This window comes from Bidens hawaiensis, unplaced genomic scaffold (assembly GCF_021521415.1).
Source record: "Bidens hawaiensis isolate Kalapana, Puna unplaced genomic scaffold, B.hawaiensis_p1.1 tig00025797_1, whole genome shotgun sequence".
Taxonomy (NCBI): Eukaryota; Viridiplantae; Streptophyta; class Magnoliopsida; order Asterales; family Asteraceae; genus Bidens; species Bidens hawaiensis.
This window is the reverse complement of record NW_027494138.1, coordinates 97,765-121,080: the sequence shown is the minus strand read 5'-3', so window position 1 is coordinate 121,080 and position 23,316 is coordinate 97,765. Positions and strand designations below refer to the sequence as shown.

Here is a 23,316-nt window from a genome sequence, read left to right as displayed (position 1 = left end):
TTAAATCCCCCGGTAACCCGAGTGGACGAGTATGGTCTCGTGAGGGTTTATAGTGAACTACACCCACAAAGTTCAACTTCAAAATATACAAAAGCAACCACCCACCAGAATAAATCCCATCAAGTGTCCTAACCAAACCACCCATAAGCAAAATAATAATAATATCAGTACAACCCATAAGATAATGAAAACATAATAAAATAAAATAAAACCCAAAACATTGATCGGGACAGCTTCATTCTTCAACAGCTACTACTCGTCAGAATCCTCCTGGTCATCATCATCACCATCTCCACCAGCTCCTGATCCTCCAGCACCACCTGCATAATAAAAATCACTCGACCCATACTGTCCATAACTGCCATATCCAGATCCTCCAACACCAGCTCTATACCCCCCAGATCCAAAACCACTAGATCCTCCTCCATATACATGCCCCGGGCCACCCATATCAAAACCACCAGTAGCAGGCGGCGGTGGCGCCTGTAAAGTACTCGGTAATGGACTGTTCCAGTGATCAAACAAGGTCCTGAAGTAACCCCGCGACTCATCTCTGTACTCTCTGAACTCGTCTCGATACCCATGCAATTCGTCCCGCATTTGCAATTGCTACTCAAACATGTAGTCCAAGGTCATGGGCTGCGGGTGCTGTGTCGGTGGTGGACTCGGCTGTCATCGCCGACGTGGCTGGGCAGGCGGCCTCTCCACACGGTGCCCCCTCGAACTACCCTCTTCTCTCGCATCCACTATCCACGGCAGGTCACCATAAGTCATAATGCCCGCTTTTTGGGCATCGTCAAGCGTCACAACATCAGTTTCCGGTCCCTCCGTAAGATACTCCTCCGGATAACGTCCAAATACACCCAAAGACTGAGCAATCCTTGTGATCATGGGTCCCAACGCCAACTAAGGCGTGGCCGCACTCGCTCTCCGACCACCCATATTAAATGAACTTAACAACAATGTAGCTAGATTCACATTCATACCTCCAATCATCGACATCAAACACGTCAAATCAAGATTGTTACATTTATCTTTCCCCGAATGTCATCCTGTGAATGTAGAAGCAATCACCCTGTGTAAATACCGGTGCAGTGGGTCCCGAATTTGTGAAGCAACAACACTGCTCGAATGAGCATCATCACCAATAGTCCTCCAAAACGTAGCCAAATCAGTCCTCGTGATCCAGTGAGGCCGAGAAGCAGTCGACCTCGTGGTAAACCCCCGAAAACATTCCCGAAACTCGGGAGCCTCAACCTCATGTGGCCCATACAAACCCGCAATTACTGCAAACCTGGGCACCGTAAACTGAAAGAACTCTCTTCCCAACGCAAAACTAACCGCATATGGCTCATCAAAATCTTTCGGGTTATACCTGAAGGTAGAGTAAAATTTGTAAACCAACTCCTCGTACTGCTTCTACTCAAACATCAAAATATCTCTCCAACATCACCGTAACAACCTATTAAGTCTCGGAACTTGACCAATAGTTTCCCAACACCTCCCAATCAAACGTTCGGTGTCGGAACATCTATAAATTGCGAATCTGCTGAAACATCTCGTATTCCTGAGTGTCGGGGAGTAATCGTAGAATGATGTGGTCCTCATCTTCTCCCCCAGTAATATCCTCGATTGCGGCCCCAAAAACTTCAACCTCGGGAACAGCATATCTGATCGTTGAGCGCGTGTACTGTTGAGACGTATTGTCAAACATCTGTTGTTGTTTTGATCGTTTCCTCGACATCTGTAAATAAATATACCAAGTAAGTCCGGGCGACAACCGTATAGCATTTCGGTCGCAGTTGTCCCCAATAATCAAAATGATAATATATATATATATATATATATATTTGATTTTTTAACTCAATCAAACAAAGACTCAAACTAAATTCCTCAAAGAAATCACCGACACCTCGCAAAATACCGTTCCAAACTCACAAACTTTTGATAAACCTTTTCAAACCTTGACTCGAAAATTCGCCGGAAAATTATTCCGGTGACCAAAACTCTTTCGAAAACACTATCATTCATTAAAATCGTCACAACAATTCCCAAAATCCGGCCAAAACTTTAATAATCCAGTAAACCCATCCCGGAAAATCCAACATCCATTAACCACAAAAATACTATACCCGTCAATCCCGACTACAAACAAACCCCCTAACATGCATTCATCAACCCCAAGCAATTTGTAATACTCGATTCAAACTAGAAACAAACCAATTGCAAATGAAATTGAACACATACCTTTCAATCGGGTTACGTATACACGATGAAAATACATGACACTAGTGACGGTGGTGATGGTGGCGGCCGGCGACGGTGGTGACAGGAACGGTGGCGGCCGGAATTGAGTGTGTGGATAGGGTTAGAGATAAGATATGGTGATAGTGATGGGAAATCTGGTTTTTTATAAAAATTTTTCGTCAGATCCGTGCATTTTTGCGTATCGCGAAGATGCATGTTTGACCGCTGACTGTTGACTTTTGATTTTGACTGGCAGTTTAACTTTTTAGTATCTTCGCGATACGCGAAGATGCACCTTTTCAGCAGCAACTTTGACGGTTTTTCAGCTTAAAATATTAATCTTTTAAGTGTTATTTGAGCTGATTTCCTCTGCCACCCACCTCGGTTGCCACATACCAATCACCTACATACCTGGGGCTCCCTCTAGCGACGCACGTGCTTACCGTTTTTTTCCAACGCTAATCCTCGTGTCGCTTCCCCACACTCAATCCTTGCTCTACACTGCACGATTTGAGGAAAATACTTAGCTAACTAGACTCAATATACAAAAATACAACTTACAAATGCCAGGTTGCCTCCCGGTTAGCGCTGAATTGAATGTCTACAGCTCGACATTCCTTGGTTCCTTAATCAACCGAATACGTCGGCTCGTTTGCCAAAAAGAAAACTTCCGACTCATGTATCTCTTTGTTCAAATCTACATCCTCCAAGTAAGGCTTTAACCTATGACCATTCACCACTTGCCTCAGATGATCATCAAAATCTTCGATGTCAACTTCACTGAATTTTTCAACTCTCTTGACTTGATACGGTCCTGTCCACATGCTCTTCAACTTGCCCAGGAAAAGCTTCAACCTCGAGTTGTACAACCACACTCGTTGCCCCTTCTCGAATGTCCTTCTTCTTAGCTTAGCATCGTGAACTCTCTTCATCTTGTCTTTATATGCGGACGCACACTCATAAGCTTCATCTCTCAACTCTTCCAACTCGCATATGTTCAACTTCCTTTGTTTACCTGCACACTTATAGTCTAGATTAATATTTTTAACCGCCCATAATGCACGATGGGCTAGCTCGACAGGTAAATGACAACCCTTTCCATAAACAAATCAATAAGTGGTGGTTCCAATAGGCGTTTTATAAGCGGTCCCGTAAGCCCATAAAGCATCGTTTAGTTTATTTGACCAATCTTTCCAATCGGGCCTTACCGTTTTTTGTTAAATCTCTTTGATTTGCCTATTAGAAACCTCTACTTGCCCACTCTTTTGAGGGTGATATGGAGTGGCAATGCGGTGGTTTACGCCATACCGTTTAAGTAGTTTGCCAAAATTAATGTTTTTGAAATGTGAACCCCCATCACTAATGATAACACGGGGAACACCAAAACGTGAAAAAATATTAGACTGGACAAACTTACAAACAACGGTATGGTCATTCGTCTTGGTGGCGATTGCTTCTACCCATTTAGACACATAATCGACTGCCACCAAGATATAAAGATTACCGAAAGAATTAGGAAACGGGCCCATGAAATCAATCCCCCAGACAACAAAGATGTCGACAACGAGGATTGGTTGCATGGGCATCTCATCCCTCTTTGAAATACCCCCCATCTGTTGACATCTAACACAATTCTTCACAAAAGCTGCCGCATCCTTGAATACAGTCGGCCAATATAATCCGCATGCAAGCACTCGATATCCTGTTTTCTGGCCGCTAAAATGGCCTCCACAAGGTGATGAATGGGCATGGTACAAAACACTCCGCATCTATTCCTCCGGTATGCACCGCCTCATTACTTGATCTGCCCCAACTCTAAACAAATCCGGATCTTCCCATGCATAGTGCTTCACCTGCGAGAGGAAATGTTGCTTCTTCTTCTTTGGCCTAAACTCCGGAATTGTATCTACAAGAAGAAAATTAATAATGTCGATCAGCATACCATGGCAAGGTTGAAACAGAAAACAAATGCTCATTCGGGAAAGATTCATTGATGGCCCTCTCGTCTTTCTCCTCTTCTTCTTGTCCCACAAGTCTCGACAAATGATCCACTACCACGTTCTCGCTTCCTTTCTTGTCGCGGATCTCGACATCAAACTCTTGGAGCAGTAAAATCCATCTGATCAAGCGCGGTTTCGCATCCTTCTTCTCCATCAAGTACTTGACTGCACTGTAATCTGAAAAAACAATAACCTTGCTCCCCCAAATGTAAGCTCGAAACTTATCAAGTGCATATACTACCGCGAGCAACTCCTTTTCCGTAGTAGTATAATTAATTTGAGCATCGGAAAGGGTTTTGCTTGCGTAGTATATGGCAACGGGCTTCTTATCCACCTGTTGACCCAACACGGCCCCGACCGCGTAGTAACTTGCGTCACACATAATTTCAAATGGAAGTGACCAATCAGGCGACAACAAGACCGGGCCTTCAACCAATTTGTTTTTTAGGACATTAAATGCATTAAGACACTCTTTGTTAAAAACAAATGGTACATCTTTTAATAGCAAATTACACAACGGTTTAGATATGACACTAAAATTCTTAATGAACCGTCGGTAAAAACCGGCATGACCAAAAAATGCCCTTATCCCTTTTATATTAGTAGGCGGTGGTAAATTAGATATGACTTGGATTTTTGCCCGGTCAACCTCAATCCCCCTACTCGAGATGACATGTCCCAAAACCGTCCCTTCTTGAACCATAAAGTGGCTCTTTTCCCAACTTAAAACAAAATTCGTTTCCACACATCTTCATTAAACTTTAGTTAATTCATTTAAGCATTTTTCAAAAGATGAACCGAAAATCGAAAAATCATCCATAAAAATTTCAAGTAAATCCCCGACCATATCTGAAAAGATACTCATCATACACCTTTGAAAGGTGTTCGGGGCATTACACAAACCAAAAGGCATTCGCCTAAATGCTAAAGTACCATATGGCACGTGAAAGTGGTCTTTTGTTGGTCATCGGGATGAATAGCAATCTGATTGTACCCCGAATAGCCATCTAGAAAACAATAAAATTTCTGACCTGCAAGTTTCTCGATGATTTGGTCAATGAACGGCAAGGGAAAATGGTCCTTGGATGTTACCGCATTCAGCTTTCTATAATCAACACAAATCCGCCACCCGGTTACCGGTCGGGTGGCGATTTCCTCACCTTTCTCGTCACGGGTTATCTGAATACCCACCTTTTTTGGAACTGTTTGTGTCGGGCTTACCCATGTGCTATCTGAGATCGGAAAAATGATGCCCGCGTCCAACCACTTCAAGAGCTCCTTCTTCACTACCTCCCACATGTTTGGATTCAACCTTCTTTGTGCATCATGAGCGGGTTTTGCCTCGGGATCGGTGATGATCTTATGCATGACAATGGATGGGCTGATCCCTCTCAAATCTGCTATCGTCCAACCGATCGCTGCCTTATGCTCTCTCAAGACTTCCACCAACGCCTTCTCTTGCTCGTCTTCTAAATTTGCGGCGATGATGGCTGGTAATGTCTCCCCCTCTCCTAGAAACACGTATTTCAGGTGTTTTGGGAGTTCCTTTAATTCAACAACCGGCGGACTCTCCAATGATGTTCTCAACTTTGAATCAATGGTATTGGGTAACTGCTCCACTTGCTGAGACCATGGCGGTTTACCAATACTTGCAGCATACAACTCTACTGTTTTCTCCTCTTCTTGCAACTGCAATGCATGCTCCACTGTTTTCCTGCAACAAATAGCACATTCCTCTGTGGCCTCATCCTCACTCCTGTGAGGGTTCAACCCATCAATGACTTCAGCCGCGAAGCATTCGTCACTCACCAGAGGGTTAGATACGTTTGAAAACACGTTAAACCTAAGATTCTTATTACCAAATGTCATGTCCACTACCCCGGTTCTACAATTAATCAAAGCATTCTCGGTGGCCAAAAAGGGCCGACCGAGAATCACGTTTGGTTGCCGTTTCGGGTCATCCGTCACGTAGTCTAGAACCAAGAAGTCAACCGGGTAATAGAAATCTTCTATCATCACAATCACATCGGTCATGATTCCCCAAGGGAGCTTGAGTGTCAAATCGGCCAACACCACGGTGGTGTCGGCTTTTCTAAGTGGACCGAAGTCGTACTGGTCATACAAGCTTCCCGGGAGAATACTCACCCCGGCTCCAAGATCTAACAACGCTCTAGTCATTTTAAAATCGCCCACTTGAATGGGTATAATTGGCGTTCCCGGATCTTGTAGCTTGGATGGGAGGATTCCCGTCAAAACCGAACTCACATTTGTAGTTAAGTCAACTTGTTTGGGCAACTTGTGAGTTCGTTTTTGAGTACACAAGTCTTTTAAATATTTAGCATATGCGGGAACTTGTTTAATCGCATCTATGAGGGGTAAATTAATTTTTACTTGTTTAAATATCTCTCACATTTCCTCCTGCTGTGGGCCCCTCTTTCTGAGTGTCGATAAGGTCTCGGGGTTCACAAATGCCCAAGGGAATGGAATGGTTTTACTTGTTGAACCCGTCTCCTTGGCGGTTGGTGTTCCTATTTTAGTTATTGGTTCAATTTTATTTTTATTTCTTTGTTTTGGGTTACTTTTCGGTTCAATTTCAACCTCATCGTCACTCTTCCCATCTTCCCCCAAGTCCTCCACCACACCTTCAATGAAAGGTGGTGGGGCTTCCCCGTTATTGTATACCTTTCCGCTCCTAAGGGTACTTACCTGGTTGACTTGGGCACTCTTACCGTTTGAAGAACTACTACTTTGATGGTTTGGATTTTTCAATGTGTCACTCGGTAGCTTTTTCGGGTCTTTCTTGAAGGTGGCCATTTCTTCCGCCAATTGACTCATTTGCTTATTTCTTGCGGCATTTGCTTTTTCTTGAATCTCCATTCTTCAGCTCAAATCTTTCAAAAGTGTCAGAATTTCCGAATCTTGCGAAAAACTTTGGCCTTGAGTCGCCCCTTGACTTTGCTGACCCTGCTGATAACTTTTCTGATAACTCTTGTTATACCCACGACTCCTTTTAATTATACCCGCCTTGACCGCCACCCCTCTTGTTCCCATATTACCGCTGATTTAACTGATAATTTGCTTTTTGGGAACTACCTTGAAAGTTCGGGTTTTGTTGCGTGTTCGGGTTTCCATAACTGAAGTTAGGGTGGTTTCAGAGGCCCGGGTGATAGGTATTTGAATTCATGTTATTATTATATCTCTTCTCACCCTGCACAAAGTTCACTTCCTCTTCATCCTCTTCTTCTTCGTCTTCCAACACAACCCCACAAGTAGCCACTACGTGACCTATTCCACCACAACCCTCACAAACTGGATACGTCTTTCCTGACTTACCTTTTTCCTTCACTCCCACACCCATCAACTGATCTAACTTTCTCTCCAGCCTAGCCATACGATCATCCGACTCACCGCTATCCACGGATTTCACAACCGCCCTTTTTACCATGTGATTCGACTGAGCTTGCCTCTTTGAGTTCATTGCATGTCTTTCCAAATGTTTCCAATCTTCATTCTCGTCATTTGTAAAAAACGACCCATTTATGGTCGACTAAAGATCACGCACATCGTCACTCGACAAACCGTCATGAAACGCCTTAATCAACTCCCATAGTGCAATCCCGTGATGCGGACAAGTTCTCAACAACCTCTTGAATCTAGTAAATGCCTCATGAAAAGTCTCACCCGAATTTTACTGAAAATTTCTGATGGAGGTTCGGGCCTCGGACATTCTTTGCGGTGTGTAATACTTGTCTAAGAATTACTGAGCCAGGTCTTGCCACATATAGATACTCGCTGACAGTGAAGATAAGAACCACTGCTTTGCTAGATCTTTAAGGCTGAACTGAAACACAACTAGCTTGACGTCATCAGTAGTAAACCCTTGACTCAAGATTGTGGCACAAATCGCATTAAACTTGCTCAAGTGTAAGTACGGTTCTTTTAATGCTTTCCCATGAAAAGTAGGCATCCTGGTCAGGTTGCTTTACCTCACTAAAAACGTTTTTCCTACTCTAACCGGAATCACAATGGGAAGCGTGTTCGTGGCCACTTGTGGAATGAAGTGGCTTTGAACCCCCCCGAACTGGCGGTGGGGCGAATGCCCTCGGGACCCCATCATCAAATTCGTACTCGGGAAACTGCGGCTCGGGAATCTCTTGTCTTCTTTGGGCTCGACGGTTTCTCGGTGGTTGAACGGGTTCGGGTGTTCGGTTTCGAGGGGGTTGTTGCGGTTGTCTTCTATAATACCGATCCCCTTGCATGTCTTCCATCTCCTCTTCGTCCTCGAACTCATCAACATCGTCAAATCCCCTCCGCCGATCATACTCGAACTCGACTCTATTGTGCGGTGGTTCAGACCTGATTGAACGATCCTCTCTCATTTGATATCTTCTTTGAGCTCTCGGGTTTCGGTTTTGGTGAATGGGTGGGCTGAATGGTGGTAGGTCATGGATTGGTGGGTTTTGTGGATGGTGTTGTGGGATATTTTGTGGAATGGGTTGTTCTCGATTGTGCGGCGGGTTAAGATCATCGGGTTGAAACACAGGTGGAACCGGGTAGGGGTTATCTTCTTGATGATTCATGTCTTCTTCTTTCGGTCTTGAAGTTTCACCCCTTCTTTGTTTTGCTCGGTTTCTTCTCTCGGCTTTTTCAATCTCAGGATCAAACTGCAACACCTCCTTGTTTCAAGCAAACCTCGTATGCATCAACCTGAAAGATTAACTGCACAACACAAACAAGCACACCCCGCGTAAAATCAACGAAGAAAAGAAATTAAACTAAAATTAAGCTAAATTACGCTAATTTAAACTAAACTAAACTAGCATTAAGCGCGTTGAGTCCCCGGAAACGGCGCCATTTTGACGTAGCTGTCACGGTCTATTCAAACAATCAACTTGAAAGATTAATTGCACAACACAAACAAGTACACCCCGCGTAAAATCAACGAAGAAAAGAAATTAAACTAAAATTAAGCTAAATTACGCTAATTTAAACTAAACTAACTAGCACTAAGCGCGTTGAGTCCCCGGCAACAACGCCATTTTGACGTAGGCTGTCATGGTCTATTCAAACAATCAATTTTAAGACTTAAATACCTATAATAAGTACGGGTAAGTAAGGTCGTCTCCACAGGAACTCAAGGAAAGTGCTAATTTAATATTACTAAATTAATTATTAAACTAAGGTGGACAGACGATGTCAAGCAGTATTTAGAAAAAAGTTTAATTGAAACTAACAATTACTTAAAAAACGATTTGTAAATTATATTAATAAAAGCATTCATTCTAGGTTCAGTTAATGTGACATTCAACTTAATCCCAGATTCGATTATATTGATTACGCAGTAATTACTAAACCTAGTAGTTGGATTGTGATGTCAAACGATACCCTAACCGAATTGATGAGACAATGAAACTCGGTTTACCTAATCACCAACTTATGTTTGTTAAAACCAATTAAGAGACAATATTTGATGATAACTAATCAATGACACAAGAGCTTAAACCCAAAATGTTGATGAACACAACCAAACAAATAATGCATTAATTAATAACCCCAAACATAAATTGTTTAAATAATCAATCACAAATTAAGCAATACTAAGGCAATAACTCAATCAAGCTCATAAACATTAAGCATACTAATCTGGTCAGAAGTTAAAATACACAAAAACCTACCCTAGAATGAACAAGAAACTTAGCAAGCATCGACATATCAATTATATCACTTATCTTGATGAACATGCAATCCCGAGATGAACCAGAAGCCTTGGAATGGTGGAAGATCGTCCTAAGCAACCTCTTTTGCCTGGAAGTTGTAATAATCCGAATGGGGAGGTTAAGGGGTTTATATAAGGCAAAACCTAAATTTTGGACAATTTAAGCATCTTCGCGTATCGCGAAGATGTAAGGAATGCTTCTTCGCGTATCGCGATGGACAAATAGTCGTGGCCGAATTCCTGCAACATCGCGTATCGCGAAGTTGTCCTTCTTTGCATCTTCGCGTATCGCGAAGATGTAAAACTTCAGATTTTTCATTTTTCTTTTCTTGACTGCCTCGTGATGCGTGCACGTCCAATCTTTCACTTCTCGATCTTCATTCCAAGCCCGTAAATATCCTCGTTAAGCTCCATAGCTTCCAATACCCTGAAAACACGTAAACAATGCTTGAAGTACCAATGTTCATTCATTTATTAACCTAAATATAACTATTTAATATATAATAATACTAACTTTTACCCAACCATCAGTACTACAGGTTAGTTCTGATTATGAGCAATTACTCTTAGCAGCAAGTGGTGAACCGAGTAACTATTTTGGAGCTAAGTCGAACCAAGAATGGGTTCGTGCCATGAATGCCGAGATCGATTCGATAAATAAAAACGAGACGTGGAAGTTAGTTGAACTTCCAAGGGGTGCTAAATGTATCGGGTTGAAGTGGGTATTCAAAGTTAAAAGAAATGCGGATGGAACGATAAACAAGTACAAAGCTCGGTTGGTTGCAAAGGGTTACGTGCAACAACCCGGGATCGATTTTGATGATGTTTTCCCTCCGGTAGCCCGAATCGAGACTGTTAGGCTACTAATCGCATTAGCCGCATCTAACGGGTGGGAAATCCACCATCTTGATGTGAAAACGGCTTTTCTCCATGGTGAATTGAAAGAAGTAGTGTTCGTTTCACTACCCGAAGGATATGAAAAGAAGGGAGAGGAGGCAAAAGTTTACAAGTTGTCAAAGGCCTTGTACGGGTTGAGGCAAGCTCCTCGAGCTTGGAACACAAAGCTCGATAACATCCTTAGAGATATGAAGTTCAAAAAATGTTCCACGGAACAGTCGGCTTACCGAAAGTCAGGCGGGAAACATTTTTTAGTTGTAGCCGTATATGTTGATGATTTATCTGTGGCAGGTACAAGCTCGAGTATTATTTTCGAGTTCAAGAAGGGTATGTCGACCAAGTTTGAAATGTCGGATCTCGGGAAGTTAACCTACTATCTTGGAATCAGTATTCCAACGAGAGGACGGGATAGTAATTTCACAAGAAGGATACGCCAAACGAATTTTGAAGGAGACTGGCATGCAAAACTGTAATCCGGCTCAAGTCCCAATGGATCATGGTGTGAAATATTCGAAAGCCGAGAATGAAGTCGAACTCGATGCAACCGAGTATCGAAAGATGGTGGGTTGCTTAAGGTATTTATTACACACTCGTCCGGATATGGCGTACTCTGTGGGTATTGTTAGTCGATACATGCAAAGTCCACGTGAATCTCATGGTATTGCAATACGACACATTTTGAGATATTTGAAGAAAACGACAAGTTACGGGAACAAGTATGGGAAGAACAGGCCAAGAAGACTTGTCGGGTATAATGATAGTAGTCACAACATAGATGGGGATGATGGTAGAAGCACCACCAGGCACGTGTTCTATTATGGGGCAATCTCCAATTACATGGTGCTCACAAAAGCAAGATACAGTTGCACTTTCGTCGTGTGAAGCCGAGTACATGGCGGCTTTGGCAGCCGCATGTCAAGCCATGTGGCTCCAAGAGTTGTTGAGCGAGTTGACTGGAGAAGAATTGCAGAAAGTTGTATTGAAGATAGATAACACATCTGCAATTGCCCTTGTGAAAAATCCGGTTTTTCACAATCGAACAAAGCATATAAATCCCGTTTTCATTTTATTCGAGATTGCTATAACGATGGCGAGGTTGATGTTGAGCACATTAGCGGGAAAGAGCAACGAGCCGATATCCTCACTAAAGCACTCGCAAGAATCAAGTTCACGGAGATGTGCGAGTTACTTGGAGTTGAAGACCTCCCGAAATCTGACTCGGAAATTAGGGGGATGAATGTTGGAAATTAATTAACCCAGTCGGGCCTATTGGGTCCAGGCCTAAGTATCTCATTAAGTTGTATAAGGTTAAGGGGCTTTTGGGTTTAATTAAGATAACCTGTTAGCCAAGTTGGGTTAGCACTATAAATACATCAACCAAGTTAGGGTTATGTATTATGAAAGTTATGGTAAACAGGTTTTTTGAGTTATATTTTCCTGGTTATAATAAAAGTCAGATTACTCTATATTGTTCGTTAATTATCGTTTATCAATCTTGAACTACAACGTGAATGAAACTGATAATACAAAAAACTACATTATAAAATAGGGTCTAACAAAGTTTCGTGATGGCATTGGAATGGAGTGGTAAAGTGTTGAGAGGGAGTGTGAAACGCAAACAACAGTCGATAATATAGGGCGACTTGGTAACGATCTCGTGGGGTGGCTTCTAGGAGATCTAGATAATAATCAAATTAATTATTATCATTATCTATATATTTGAATTTTAGTTTATCTGTTTTTGAATTTATATTAATTCGTAATTCATATCTTGTAGGAGTCAAAGTGTAAAGGCCTATATAAATCTATTAAGTTTTCTTTTGCTTACATATGTATTATGTAATCGTTCTTTTCAATTAATCAAGAAAGTGCGCATAAAGGTTTTATGCAAATTTGTGTTTTGCGTCCTTGATCCACTTCTCTAAAGTTTAACATTTGCATCAATCCAATCCTATCTATTTAGACTATTTTCTATTATTGTTAAAGCCCATCATAAAAGCCCACTTCATTTAGTCCCAAATGACATGAGTGGCGTATCCATGACCTATTGGTCTAGTAGTATAGTGTCATCTCTCATAAATTTGGAATTTAAGGTGCTAAATAAATTGCGTTAAAGAAATGATCTGGGCATGACTATCCTATATCAGACATTAAGGTCAACTTTGACCATCCGCTTGCCTTCGGTAATCACTACCTTGGTTATTACAATTATATACTAAGATCAAATATACTTTGATTAATCAATCATATTTGGGCATGCAGGAAATTCGGTTTCCACTCATATTCCCATATAATATGAATCTCACCCCGTACTATCAAATTATGTTTCCCATTTGATCGGTCACCCGATTAACCCAAAAGACTCAATAATGTAAAGTAAAAAAACTTGACTCGGTATTTATGTACATTAAAATATGGGGAGTATAATACTGCCCCAATAGCCTGATTCCTCCGCTGGATTTCGAAAAATTAAACATTAAACACATTGAGCATACTCAAACCTTATTCACATTGAAAAATGCCCGAATGGGTCAGCACCACCAATGACCGTTCTCCGTTTCCACCACCTACTGGTCATCGCTGCTGCCACAGCCACCCCGCCACTTCAACCCACCAACACCATTATCATTGTGGGTGCGTTAATTCAACACCACCATTGTTGCCACCACCAGCGTCACCAGACCGCCACCGCCCAACACCATTGTTACTAACCCCTAAAATGATATATGATTAAAAACACTGCCCACTGTTTATTGACTAGAGGGTATAAAAGAACAAGAAGATCCAAACCAGATCATAACCCGCAACAGCAACGTGAATAGTGGCGTAAAGAATTAAGGTCTCAGCAACACAAAAGATCTCGATCAGAGTTTTGACCTCCAATATACACTATAGGAATATATTATTTTAAAGAGAAAACCCGCCTCCAATGAAGAGTCTTTACACTGTATCGGTCATTAACTAAGAAGTATAGGATGATCTGGATTATAATCAGTGCGTACACGTACAATCCATTTTGCAGCTTCCCGTACTCCAAATCTGAAACAAAAGAAAACAATTTATGTAAAAACAAACATATTTTCTTATGCTGGAATTTAACCTTGTATTAAAAGATGAGGTGACCAAAACAGCTGGACAAAAAGTCCTCCCACACTATATCCCCAACCCGCAAGTTTGTTGTTGACAAGAAATTTTTCACATGAAATGTAATAGTTGACTGGATTATGGAAAGCAGGCATTACCAGCAAATACCAAAACAAATAAAAGAACGGAATCCATTTCTCGATGCAGCAGAAGAGGACACGCGAATCCAGATTTGCATCCACCCCCCGTGATATACTTCTTATACCAAGAGCTGCAACAGTGAGTCATCATCAGGAAATAATGACACAAAATAAAAAGATCAATAGATAACAAAATAAAGAACCCTTGGTACAAGCCAACCTTATAACTCCCAGGGTTGTGCTAACCTCCAGCACTGGAATCGTCATAAAATAGTCACCACCGTATTAAAAACCAAAAGAAGACACAAACCTACAGTCGAACAATTATTACATGGGGACAAAACATGCACACAAACCTCTATAAATTGCATTCCGTATTTGGCTTTAATTTGTCTCCGATTACCAATGATTTTTCATTGCCAGCAGTAGCAACATTGATATTCTCATGTTGACAAAAAAGTCAACGCTGACTTCCCCCAGCTTCCAATTTTCTTCAATTTTCAGTGGTATATATACTCGACAGTAACATCAAATCCATATTTTCTTTTGCAGACTTTCCATGAATCCAACTAAGCTATTGGAGTATTCGATTTCAAATATGCCTGAAGTTATATGAAGCATAAGCAATAAACACTTGCATTTACCATAAATTGTAAACAGAAGCATTCTAAAAATCACCAAAACATGATGGCATCGCTTGAACTTGATTGATTGCTTGAGAACATATAATAAAATTGAGTACTTCAATATCTGGTTGACTGAAATCACAGACTTAAAATACTTACGGGTTGATATACTCAGAAATCACATAAGTAAATCACAAATTGTTTGAACGTCAATTAATAAAATGCTTTCATTTTTAAAAAGTATCTGAAATCACTAACAGTTGATGGATTTGATTACCTGAAGGAACATCAATCACGCACGCGAGAACATCATTGATTAGTGCTTGACTATGGACAGCTTAATGCCTACACAAAATGCCTACTTCAAATCAAAACTGCTCTACCATCACATCAAAGTCCAAATAAAATTAAGACACTATTTAACAGAATACCTGTTACGATAGTTGTTAGTAAATTGGATCCGCTAAATCATCCCATGAGTTGAAAGAGGAGACTCATGTTGCGAGTCTCTAATGTAGCAGGAGGCCGTGTATGTTGAGATTTCTTTTAAGGATGTAAAACCATACGACTCAAGCCGCCACGTAGACCCAACTATATACAGACCATTCAACTGAAAAATGCTCTGAGGAAGATGCGTTATTCCTGCACCTTCTATATTAATCTCTTCCAAACTTTCCAAATGTCCAAATTCCTCTGGCAATTTCTCAACTAGAATACAAAAGTGGAGATCTAAATATTTTAAACTTTTTATGTTACAGATGCTGTTTGGAATGCCTCGTAAGGATATACAATCTGTTAGGTGCAACTCCTCTAAACCCTCTAATCTGCCAATATCATTTGGTAGCTGCTCGAGAAGCTGACAATATCTAAGTTTAAGAGATTTAAGATGTTTCAGCATGCAAATGCTTTCCGGAAGACGCTTAATCTCTTTCATTGTCAATATTAGGCGCTCAAGACTTTCTAACAGGTATAGATCCTTGGGTACTTCTGGAATATCGCCTTCAAGTGTAAGTTCTACTAAATTTCGTAAACCACAAATGCTTGCTGAAAAAGACTCGATGCTTGTACAAGCACATAGACCAAACGAAAGAAGCTTCTCAAGATTTCCACTTGATGAGGGGAGATATTCATAATATACACATTTAAACTGGAACTTTGGCAAATTACTACCGGGGTGTAGTGGGCATGTATCCTGGGACTCTGCAGTTAGATTTAATATGGTAGCTACAGTATCAAGACCAGTAAGCATGTAACCTTCAGCAACCCGAAAATACTCAAACCTTGAACAACCACTTAAGTCTAAATAGACAAGATTTTTAAGACATCCCACTGGATCGTGAATTTCTTCCAGAAAATAACAATTTTTAAGATCTAACCTCTCCAGATGTGGAGTCAACATAAGGTTCACGTTGCTGACCTTAGAACAGCTAAGGTAGAGGAATTTGAGCTTTGGAAGTTCAACAGCTATATGCAGTTCCACTAAGTTATTACAATTTGCAAGATTTAACTTCTCAAGACATGGGGCCGACCCAATGTTAAGGCATTCCACCTTAGAATTACTAAGTTGGAGGACTTTGAGCATTGGACATTCAACCGGCATGTTCAGTTCTACTAATTCCTTACAATAATATAGATCTAACTCCTCTAAGCATGGGGCCGACCCAATGTTAAGGCTACTCACCATAGAACCTCTTAGGTGGAGGCAGTTGAGCTTTGGACATTCAGCCGGCATGTTCAGTTCTACTAATTCCTCACAAAAACCTACATTTAACTTCTCAAGACATGGGGCCGACCCAATGTTAAGGCATTCCACCTTAGAATTACTAAGTTGGAGGACTTTGAGCATTGGACATTCAACCGGCATGTTCAGTTCTACTAATTCCTTACAATAATCTAGATTTAACTCCTCTAAGCATGGGGCCGACCCAATGTTAAGGCTACTCACCATAGAACCATTTAGGTGGAGGAATTTGAGCTTTGGACATTCAGCCGGCATGTGCAGTCATACTAGGCTAAAACAACTGATTAGATGTAATGCCTCTAAACATGGGGCCGACCCAATGTTAAGGCTACTCACATTAGAAAAAGAAAGTTTGAGGAGTTTGAGCATTGGATATTCAACCGCCATGTTCAGTTCTACTAAGTTTATGCAAAAATGCAGATTTAACGTCTCTAAACATGGGGCCGACCCAATGTTAAGGCTACTCACACTAAAATAACTAAGTTTGAGGATTTGGAGCCTTGGACATTCAGCAGGCATAATGAGTTCTACAAAGTGGATACATCTTTTAATGCTGAATATTTGGAGATTTGGAGTCATCTCCATGTCAAAGCTTCTGAAATATGAATTATCGATGTCAAGGAATTTGAGGTTATGAAGAATCTGTATTAAGATAAAAAAAAAAAACAATTTGAGGTTATGAAGAATCTGTATTAAGATAAAAAAAAAAACAAAAGGATGAATATAAGATTCATGACAAAAGATATCATAATATTGAAAAATGCAAAACGATCAACAGGCCATTATTCTACCTTTTTTACTCCCTCTTCCCACAATTGATCGATACTGCTATAAGAAATTTGAAGGTGAACGAGCTTTTTTGCTTGAAATGTTTTTGGTAAACATGTAAAAGGGTAGCCCCTCCAATATAGAGATTGTAGAGTATTTGGTAAATATTGTGGAACTTTGCTATTGGTGGGATATACTGAGTACGATGATGATGATGATGATGATGATTGTGGAACTTGATCAGGCACACCTACTAAGTTATCATTCACAAAAAGAACTCTAAGTTCCTTTAATTTTCTCAGACCTTTCATAATTACATTTGAAGGTAATTCTGAATACTCAAGTTTTATACTTCTTGTTGCATTAGTACCCTGTAAATAAAAACCTGACATGAAATTTTTGTCACAAAAATAAAATTGTTCTAGTTTTTAAGAAAATAAAATTGAACCTTACCAAGTCATTAACCAATATATCACCAATTTCTTCTCTAATCCATAATCTGTTATATTTGTGAGGCTCTCCAGGGTGCAAACGACGAACAATATTCTTGCCCATTTCTTCTAGATGGTCATGCATTTCTAAACTGTAAGCATAATTGATTTTTAGTAAAGATTTCTGTTCAAGAACCCTTAGACCATGTTCGGCGTGAAGTCCGCAGCTTTCAAGTATTCTTATTGCCATCTTCTTTTTCATACCCTTCAGTATGCATGCAACATCTAAAAATATTTCTTTGTAATCATTTTCTAAACCATCATAGCTTAGTTCCAATATCTCCAAAGTTTCCTTCAACGGAATTGTTTTCAACCTTTCTAAGGCATTTTCCCATTCACGCTCAGTTTTACCACATAGATGTGAACCCAAAACTTTAATTGTTAAGGGAAGACCGTCAGCATAATGTATAACTTTTCTTGATAGCTCTTCATACCCTTGATTTGGACTCTCTCTATCAAAAGCATACCTACTGAAGAGGCAAATTGCTTCATCTTGTGATAAGAGACTGACGTCACGAATAAAGTTCACTCTGTGTGCCTTCAACACTTGCTCATCTCTCGTTGTAATAATGATTATACTTCCTGGGCCAAACCAGCTAGGCTTACCTACTAATGCCTCAATTTGGTCAGCATCATCCACATCATCTAGAACAACAAGAACCTTTCTACCCGGCATCATCTTTTTCATCATGTCTTTCCCATCATATACACTTTTTACATCAATATTTTTATCATTTAACAAATCTCGAAGGACCTGCTGTTGTAATTCCTTCAAACCAGAGCCTTTTGAACCTTCTCTGACATTCTCAACAAAGCTTTTGTCTTCAAACTGAAAGGATATATGACTAAACACAACTCTTGCTAAGGTTGTCTTCCCACCACCTCCTATCCCCTTAATCCCAATCATGCAAACACCCATGGAACCAGTTTCTAAAGATGAAATTATCTTCTTTGCCCGGATCTCCATGCCTACTAAGTTCTCATCAATGCTGAAATTGAAATTGATGAAATGTAGTTTTGGTGAAATATCTTCAATAATTTCTTCAATAAACTTAGCTTCATGCCTATTTTTAAAGAAAATTCAATTAGATTACTCGAAATCCCACATGAGCATTTAATTTTAAATCTAACATTCAACCATGTACTAAGTAATAGCATGGATTATAATCACAAGGAATTACCCATCAACAGTGTTCTTCAACTCCCACCCAGCCAGATCAGCTGCTTTTCTCAAAGCATCTATCCATCTCCCAACAGCTTCTTTCTCCAAATTTTTAACAGCTTCTTTCTTCAAAAGTTTTTCAAAGGCTGTTCCAACTTCCTTAGTTTGGTTGCGCACTTCGGTGGGCTCCACGTCGTAGAAAACGGGGTAGGCAGTCTGCTCGGTCGTGTTTTGGCACTCCATGATCTTTACGAGCTCGTCTAAGCACCACGATGAGGATGCATAGTTCTTGGAGAAAACAATAATGTGAAATCTGGATTCTTCAATGGATTTGATGAGTTGATCACTGATCCTTTCTCCTTTCTTGATGCTTTCATCATCTTTGTAAGTTTTAATGCCTTTACGTTGAAGGGCATGATAGAGATGATCAACAAAGGTCTTGCGGACATCTTCTCCCCGGAAGCTCAAAAAGACATCATACTTGAAAAATTTTTGAACTGATGAAGATGAAGTAGATGCCATTTCAAGGATCGAAGAAAATTAAAATTTTATCTAGGGAAATTTTTATGAACTGATTAAAAACAAGTTTGGAAGAGATGACCAAATAAGCTTACAAGAGTTGATATTTTGATTGTAAAAAGTGTGAAGTTACGTGGAAAAAGTAAAGCCTCTTATTTGATAAGACTTCTCATCTGAATTTTCAACGGAGAGAATAAATATTTTTTTATAACAAAATATAAATAAATTATTAGATTTCATTTCAAAGTTAAGTAGTGTGAATTTACGTGGAAAAGCTGAAGTGGATGACACTTTTGTCTTCGTCGGGTCACATTGACCGTTAAAGTTAAAGGTGAAACAATTCTATCCGTTGATTTTGCATGTTTTTTCTCTAACTAGTTTAATGTATTAAATTGTGTACAGCTGGTATTGATAGCGATCGAATAATTCCAATAATTCAATTTGTGTGACTTTGAATCACTCGACTCGTTTGGCCATTTTATATTTTTGGTCATTTTTTTAATAACCCCAATTTACATGTTATAACATAAATAGGATGGAGTTGTATTATCTATTTTAATAGAATCATTTCTTAAAAAGTGTATTTAAGTAAAGTAGCATGTGTTCTTGTAGGTTCGTGTTTTCGTTCGATAATGGAGTGTGCTTTGGTCGTCTCGTCTCTGAAATTACTAGAACTTGAATATGAGCAAAAGCAACGACATTTCAAATGTACATGGGTAATGCACGCTACACACCTAAGTTGATTTTATTTTAGTTAACAAATAAACATACAAAGTAAGATCGCATCTGTATTGTAAGATAGGGACCGGCAAGGATGAAACGAGGGCAAATTTTATCTTCATCCAGATTGTTAGTCCCATTTTGTTTTAGTCTTTTGTATTGTAATTATATGTTTTAGGCTTTAGTTGTTGATATTCAATGTAATAGGCCCAAGAGAAATAATATTGTAAAGCCTATTGGACATTTGATGTGAACTTACTTCTTATGCATGCTTCCCTATAAATAGGAAGCATGCCATGAGAAGTAGAGTGGTTAGAGGAAATAGTTGATCAATACAAAACCTTTCGCAAACTCTCTATCTTTTCTCTCTCTCTCTTTCTCTCAAACCACCCGAAAATAACATCTCAAGATCCGAGACCGCTTAGGTGGCTTAGTGTGATTTCCGCTAGCACTAAGCTCGGTTGATCCAAGACTATTGTTAGATCCACCCACGTTGGGAACTACAATTGGTATCAGAGCTTCGGCTCACTAGTTGAGAGTTTTGGATCACAACCTTGGGTTTTGATCTTGAGAAGAAGAAAACAAGTGTTCTTGATAAGAAAGTTCACGAAAACCACAAAACAAGAAAAATACAAAAAGAATTGGGCAAAATCTTCATAAAAGTCTTAGAAAGTGTTCTTGGTAAAAGTTTCAAGTGTACAAGTTCTAGATCTGAAAAGTTTTAGGCTTAAAAGTGATAAGTTTTGGTGTTACAGGTTGTTGAAAAGTGTTAAAATTAACAAGTTAAGAATTTCGCTTCTCTTGGCATCAAAATCAGTGTACCAACCTTTGACCTTGTACTGACAAGTTAGGTTGAACAGATCCTGAGAAAGATCGCTTCTGGAGGCTTAAGTTTTTTTTCGCTTCGCTTGGAACTTTTTCGATTCGCATAGAATCCTTTTTTGCATCGCATTACTGTTCATTTTTTTTGCTTCGCTTGAACTTTTTCTCTTCGCTTTACTGTTCATTTTTTCGCTTCGCTTCACTGTTCACAACTTTTTCGCTTCGCTTGCTTAACTTTTTCGCTTTGCTTATAACAACTTTTTCGCTTCGCTTGAAAAGGTGTTTCGCGCGAAAAAGTTAACTGTCTAAAAATTTGAAGCTGTTAAAAGTTTGTTAAGTGTTTGAGACTACTGAGATCATGACAAGCATGGATTCTGAGCTGTTGAAGGGGTATTTGTTGTTAGAAAACCAAGTGGGAACACCTACAAATCCACAAAAGTATATGACCTTGGATGATAACTTTGCAGACTTCAAATGGAGATTCATGAACTATATCTCATTGACTGATACTGATTTAATGAGATGTTTTGAACAAGGTCCTCATGTTCAGTGACTCGCACTGATGCTGGGGAACAACTTAAGACTCCTGAAAACTATGATCAAGCAGACAGGGACCTGTTAGCATAAGACAAGAAAGCCTATCTCGTTTTAACTGTTTGTCTTTCAAATGAGATCACTGAAACTCTTCGTGAACACACAAGTGCCAAGGGTCTGTGGGAAGCACTTGTTGAGAAAGTTGAGGGCAATGCTGAAATTAGGGAAAACAAGAAGGCCTTATTAAAGGAAGAGTTCAACATGTTTAATCATCGTCAAGGTGAAGCTGTTCTGGATTTGGTAAAGAGATTTGAGAAGTTGATGGTGAGAATTAGGGCTGAAAGTGTCAACATTGCAAATGCTGAGGTCAATCACAAGTTGATAAATTCATTGCCATACAGCTGGAGTACCAATACAGTCACAATCAAGAGAACTACTAATCTAAATATGATGTCAAACACTGACTTGATATCCACCATCAAGTCATTTGAAATGGATGAGCAGATGAGAATGAACAATCATCTAAGTTCTCTGAATCAAGCTGGAGTGTGTACTGCTTCCTCAATGCAAACTGCTTTCATAAGCAAGACTCAACAAAATGTGTATCCCGTGACCACTCCTAAGTACTCCCCGAGTGTGCCTTCACAACCAACTGCTTTCATCTCAACCAGCAATCCATCAGACACTTCAAGTACAAGTTCATTTCAAAAGGCAGTCGACAGTGCGGTTGCCCAAGCATTAAAAGCTCAAGGGATTTCCTCATCTTCAAAACCTCAACCAAGCAAACCTTCAAGTTACTGTGAAGCTCTTCCCTTGCTGAATGACTCAAACATCGCAATAGTTCATGCTTTTCTGTCAAGTCACGAAGAATTGATGCAAGGAAATTTATTGCCACCACAGTTTGAGGCTGGAGATTTAAGAGATATCAATCAAAAGGATCTTGAGAAAATGGATATCAAATATCAAATGGCAATGGCTGTGCAAAGAGCCACAAATTTCATGAAGACATATGGGAAGGATAGCTTCAATGATTCTGACAGAAAAAGGATCGGGTTCGATAAGTCAAAGCTACGATGCTACAACTGTGGTGAGATGGGTCATTTTTCTCGAGAATGCACGAATCCGTCAAAACCTGCCAATGATATTCGTGTAACTGAGGTGACAGAGGAAAAGAATAGCAAGGCTGCAGGAAAAAGGCATGAGGTGCAGAAGCCAAGCAGCTCATCTCAAAGAATTGGAGGTCATCCACACAAGGGCAACTGAAGCTCAAACTCAAAGGCCCTTGTCTCCCAATCGGAGGTCCAAGTTGGTGTGGATTGGGATGATCAATTCCAAGAGCTGCAAAACCCTCTCAACATGGCGAGTATGGCTTTCACAACAAACGAAGGAGCATCCTCGTCTACTGCTGCAAGTTCTGACGAATCACCCTCTGATGAGGTAAATAAAAATATTTGCTCTCAAGCTTGCCTGAATAAAGTTACATATTATAGATATCTTCAGGATGAAGTTTTGAAAGAAAATGCAAAACTTCGTCAACTAAATGCTGAATATGTAAAGGCTGACAAGATATATGTTGAAAAGATTAAAACTTATCACGATGATGTTGCAAATCTTAAACTTAAAATCTTTCAAGGAGAGAACAATGTCATCTATTACAAGGATATAATAAATAAATTAAAAGATGAAATTGAAAAGTTAAAACTTGAAGTTTCTGACAAAAAGGAAAAAGAAAAGCAAGTTGAAAGATTTGAAGCATCATCTGAGAAATTAGATGATCTTATTGGAGCTCAGAGAAGTACTAAAGTTAAATCTGGGCTAGGTTATGATTATTCAGCGGTGCCTCCACCAA

At 39.9% G+C, this 23,316-nt stretch overlaps 1 pseudogene across 1 annotated transcript; it reads right to left on the bottom strand.

Moving 5' to 3' along the window:
* Window positions 1-15,068: 15,068 nt before the first annotated feature.
* LOC143572296 (TMV resistance protein N-like) lies at window positions 15,069-19,528 on the bottom strand (annotated as a pseudogene). Its single transcript, XR_013142239.1, has 5 exons — window positions 18,892-19,528; window positions 17,673-18,774; window positions 17,243-17,590; window positions 16,958-17,093; window positions 15,069-16,717 (listed from the first exon to the last, which is right to left on the bottom strand). The product of XR_013142239.1 is annotated as a TMV resistance protein N-like (transcript).
* Between the last annotated feature and the right edge of the window lie 3,788 nt (window positions 19,529-23,316).